This window comes from Carica papaya, chromosome 4 (assembly GCF_054855325.1).
Source record: "Carica papaya isolate Zhongbai chromosome 4, ASM5485532v1, whole genome shotgun sequence".
Classification (NCBI taxonomy): domain Eukaryota; kingdom Viridiplantae; phylum Streptophyta; class Magnoliopsida; order Brassicales; family Caricaceae; genus Carica; species Carica papaya.
The window spans coordinates 16,424,807-16,430,907 of record NC_142312.1 but is presented as its reverse complement, the minus strand read 5'-3'; positions in this window follow the sequence as shown (position 1 = coordinate 16,430,907).

The window sequence follows — 6,101 nt, the reverse complement described above, 5'->3', positions numbered from 1 at the left end:
AAGATAAGAGGAATAAGGCTCACGATCAAAAGGAAGTTATAAACCGTTAGAAAGGTAAGCTTTTTCTTAAGTTTTGAAATTTGATTTCTCTTTGATTTTGGGATTAGTTTTTGAGTATTGTTCGGATATTTTTGAGTCAAGAAAGTGACCAAAAATCATCCTGAAACTCTGCCAGATTTCTGAGAGGAAAATGTCATAAATAAAGCTGGAACTCTCCAGAATTAAGATTGCAACTACTAAGGACCTAAGGTAAGTGGATATTATGGATTCATAACCTACATAGTTTTGAAGTATTTTATGTATTTTCAGTATAAAAATGTGCAACTATTTAATTTTTCAATTTGCTAAGTATTTGTTAAAGTTTTATTTCGATATAAGTATAATTTTACTTTGTGATTTCGAAATGTGATTTTGATATGTGTACATCACTCATTATGAAAAGAAGTTATTCCAAAAGCACCTGCATTATGTTAGGTTTCAATCTAACCATACATAATTATTCTATGTTCGAGTGATTGAAAAAGTGATAAGTGTGTACCCATACATAACCGTTCTGTGTTCGAGTGTATGGAACAAGAGTCCAATCTATATGCCCTAACTGTTCCGTATTCAGGGGGTAGCAGTATTCCAAGGTACTTGTGTATGTCGTTTTGTGTTTGGGTACATGGGGAACTAGCGATAAGTATCTGTGTTTATGCATAATGTACGGTAACTGATTGATCTTTCATAATAGTGATGAAGTATACAAAATGAATCTGTTTTTTAATTTGTGCATTCATCTTCTAATTCGTGTATGTTTTGGAAAGATTATATGATATATGTTTTGTTGTGTGTAAAGAAACTATATATTGCATGTATTATGCTGTGATTTCATAATATCGCTTATTGGGATATTTATCTCATCTCCCTCCCCTATTACCCTCTAGATATCGAAGATACTACTGCAGAGTGAGCGGTGATATGAAAAAAGTTTTTGAAGCTAAAATATGAGATTAAAATTATTGTTTCATACTTTTATTTAGTAATGTAAATAAAAAAATTTAGAGTCTCGTATATATGTTTATGTTTTATATGTAAGGGATGTAACGCTTCTACGACTTTATTATGATTAATAAAATTAAGTTATTTTACTTAACTCGAGTCTTTGTAATTTAAGTAAGTAGCCTCCGGTCATTACTTTGGGTACGATCCGTGACATACTTGATAAGAAAAAAGTATTAACAAAGGAGGTCAATAACATTGTTGATATTCTTATCCTCTTTAAGCAAACTCATTTCTCCAAACCTTAATTCCATAAATGTTCATGACCTGGTTTCACATGACATTTTGGTTATTATCCTCAACATTTGTTTGGATATCCTCTCCAATTTTTTGTAGATCTTAAGAAGCTTTTTTAAGTTTTGTCTTTAAGTTCTTGTATATTTTTCAGTTATTTTTGGATCATACATCCAAGATCTTCTAAATCTCTTTTGCTTGTACTATTTGTGGACTTCCCAACTAGGCGTTCAAATAACGTTAGCATAATTTCATTTTCACGACTTTTTTTTACATTGTTTCTCAACTAGATCATGCATTTTCTTTATAATTTCTTCGAGAAATGCCATATGGCTCATCATCTTTTTATTGTGATCTATCTTAGATGTCTTGTTGAAATCCATCAAGACTTGGTGGACTCTAATTGTAGAAGGCCAAACCTCAGGTTTCACACTATAAGGACTATAGATGACTACACCTACATTAACTCAACACAAAGTAGTTAATTTACTTACCTTGTTCAATAATCCTTTCTTCCTCTTGTTGAAGGTCACCTTTCTGGCTTAATTATTACTTATGAATGCAATTCAAATCTTCTTCCTAGCCATGCTTGGTTCAGAAAAGTGATATTGAAATAAAGTTAAAAGCTTTTTTTTTTTTTTTGGTTTCTTTGCTCATGGAACTAAGGATATATATAGTTTTAAAAAGATATCTAAATTATTTATTACAAGATCTTATTATATCTATGTTTATGTTGTGTATATCTATTAGAGATTTATTTAAAAACTTATAGTATAAAACATATCATAGTTATAAAAATTAACATTGCAATTGCCATAAAAAAATTGATGGTAGGATAACTGAGAAAAATAAGAAAGTTTTCAGTGCAAGATTATATCTCAAATTAATAACATCAAGATTCAATTTCCAATAAGTGCTACAAAAAACATGTCTTCATTAATTTAAACCAAATAAAATGTAAACCACACTATATAGTAATCAAGAAAGAACTTTAATAAATGAATCTAAGATGCCATATTTGTATTTTATTTTTATTCATGGAATATATATATCTGATTTTTTTAATAATATAAAAAAATTTAAAATTCTCTTAAAAATTTTCCAAATATGTAGAAACCTCTCAAATAAAGATTTACTCATAATAAAAATTGAAGCAAGAGCATTCATATTCTTGTTATAACTAGGCACACACCCTTATGCTAATAGTATCGATTGATGATGGATATATATTTTATAATAGTCTCAATTTGAATGTGAATAAACTTCGTTAATCATAGGAGAATTTTTAATTTATCATGTGTTATATGCTTTTACACTTTAGTAATTATCTTTTGAAACTATTTATTTATAAAATATATAAATTGTTTTACATCAATGGGTATTATTTTTTATCCTAGGGTAACATATTCTTTTAGTCTCTTCTATTGAAAAATTAATAAACTGGTATCTATTCCTTAATTTTTTTCTTTAAAAGATATTTTGTATAAATATAAAAGATTTAGATCAAGAATTGCCTTATGACTTACTATCCCTATTTTGCCTTCGATTTTGGATATCTTATTAACATCTATCAGGAGTTGGTGGACTCCTATTAAAGAAGGTCAAACCTCAATTTCAACACTGTAAGGATTATAAATTATCACACTTACATTAACTCCAAATGAAGTGGTTAGTTCACTTCTCTTCTTCCACGGTTCATTCCTCTTATTGTTGAAGGTCATCTTTCTAGTATTATAATTAGTTATGGAAACATTGTTCATCTTCATTGCCATGTTTAGTAGGAGAAAAGTGATATTCAAATAATGTTGAAAGTTTTTTCTCTTAGGATTCTTGACCAGACAACTAACAGTATATATAGTCCTAAAAGATATTTGAATTATTTATTACAAGATCTGATTGAATTTATATTTATGCTTCGCATATCTTTTAAATATTATTTAAATTTTTATAATATAGAAAAATATCATAATTATAAAAATTAATCATTACAATTGCAACCAAAAAGATTAGTGGTAAGATAACTGAGTAAAATATAAAAAAAAAAATTAAAATAGAATTATAAGAATATCTCAAATTGATAATATGAAGATTCAGTTTCTAATAAGCGATTTTAAAAATATGTCTTTGTTAGTTTAAACCATATTAATTATAAACTACACTATACTAGTAGGCAAAACAAAGGTTTTAGTGTTAAAGTTCAAATTCTCATATTTTTATTTTACTTGCGGAATATTATCTTTTTATACAAAATTTTCAAAAATTATTTTCTAAAATGCAGAAAGCTCTCAGAAAAGAATTTAGTTACAAAAGAATTAAAGCAAGAGTTTTCATATTTTGTTATAATTATAAATACACCCTTACTCTCATCGTACAATCTATGATAAGTATATATATTTTACAATAATCTCAATTTAAATGTGGAGGAAAGTGCATTATTAAGAGGTTTTTTATTTATATATTAAAAGGATGAATAAGTTATTATACATCAATTGATATTATTCTTGATCCTAAGACAAGTTAGAGATTTTAGATACTTTTTGCTTGTGAAATTTTGAGAAATAGAGGCAATACAAAGTTTCAAGTAAGGTAAAAGAGTCTTTTCAATAACTATAAGAAAACTTATGTATATGCAAATGATAATGATTAGTTAGAAGCATTGTTCATAGACATTAAGATCATATTATTGTAGACTCAAAGTGTATAAGTGAGTACATTTTGATTTAAACAAAAAGTATTTAACAACAATGAGCTAATAAATATTTGAAGCAACTTCTGAAAAATAGTAATAGTCAAGAGTTTAATATGTTGTCGTGGAAGATTAACGACCTAGATTTCATATTCACTCAATGAGAATATCTAATGTATTGATTATTTTTATATTTGTTGCAGGTTCTTGACATTACAAAAAACTGAGAATTTTCAAAATTTTTGGACTTTCTAGCAATAATTTTTTTCTGCCGGTAAATAAGTGCACAACAGATTGAAAATAATTGTATAACTTTCACTTATATAAGCATCGAACAATTTTTCTACGGTTGTAATTTTTTAGCTCTCCTCCTTGTAATGAGCCCTCTTGACATTCAGATATCTTCTTCATCCTTCCTCTCTTAGTCGTCAATCATCTTCTCTTGGTCATCTTTTTCATTATCTATGTCCATACTCACATCACAAAACCCCTGCCACTTTTCATAAGAATAATGCCTATTCTCATGAGAAATAGGAGACATATGAGAAGTATTTTTTATATAATTTGCTTGCTTGAATTGTTTGATTGAGTACCTAACTGGAAAAGAGATTGTCTGGAATTTAGTACTGAAACTTGCCTACTATCCCAACACAAGGCGCACCTATCATTCATCAGGCTAACACTTTGATTCATGAAGGCAAGTCAGGAAGTCGAAGAAGGAAGAGATAAAGCAAAAAATATGGTCATCATTTTAGTAATATGTGTTTTTTTTAAAGAAAAAAGTTATTTACTAAAACTATAGTTTAATAAACTACAGCAATTAATGTGAAAAAATATTAAAATTATATATATTTTTAAGTGGTAAACATTCTATGATATAAATCATGAGAGGTTCTCGAAAACTTTATCCATGGTTTTGCACATTTAGGTTGAATGGCCTCCATAACATCATGAATTACTAGCTCAAATGATCTAACTCACTTATAACTAACAGAAAAATATTTAATATATGAAAAAAATTATCCACACGATGTTACAAGAGTTGCACTTGCATCATGTAGTTGTGTTGATAGATATGCCTCAGGCCATCGTTGTAGCAGTGCAAAAGTGCCAACAATAAAGATAGTAGAGCTCCTTGGCTCTGAGACAGGGGTGAAGAGTGACTGGATAGCTTATTCTCCTTTTTACAATGAGAACTTAACTAATTTACACTATTGAAAATGTAACACCCAAATTTATTATTTTTTATTTCTTAATTTATTTTAATTTATATTAGAATTTTAGTTTAATTTTTCAATATTTAATTTATAAGGTTTTAATTTAATTTAATAAAAATAAAAATAATAATAATGATAAAATGGGGTAAAATTATTTTTGGGATTTAATTGAAATTAATTTTGGGAAAAAGGGGTGAAAATTTGGATTCTGGGGGTGTTTTTGAAAAGAAAATCAGAAAACGGGGGTCAAAACGCAATTTAAGAAAGTTGTGTCACGTCACCAGCCACGTCAACAGCCCAATCAGCAGCCCCGGCCAACCAGAATACGTCGCGTGGCAAGGAAGCTGACGTAGGAGGCCACACGAGACGGAGCCACGTGAGCGATCCGCGTGCACGCAATCGAATGGTCTAGATCTCACGCGTATGGACGGCCCAGACCTCACGCTCACGGACGGCCCAGATCTCACGTGTGCAGACGGCCCAGATCGCATCGCGATGGACGATCCAGATTTATTCCCATTTTAACCGCGATCGGACGGTTCAGATTAAACCGTGATGGATGGCTAAGATTAAAAGGGGAATGTTATAAATAACCTCACCCACACCCGACCCCAAACCTTAGTCGCCAGTACCCTCGCTGGAGAAGAAGAACCAGTCGTCGGAGGAGCCGACCGCCGCCACCTGCCACCGCACCGGAGGGTTTTTCGACCGCCAAACGAGGTAAATTTTCTCCCCTTGGCTCGTTTTTCGATGCTGAATCCACCCATGGAAAAATCGGAACCAAACCACCGGCCAATTGGCCAAAAAATACCGCCAAAGTCCAGCCGCGCCGCCGCGGCTTCCCTCAGTTTTTGCCTCCGATGAGGCCCTTTCCGGTTCCCATTCGATGCAATTTTTACACCACTGTGATCACCGTCCTTTTC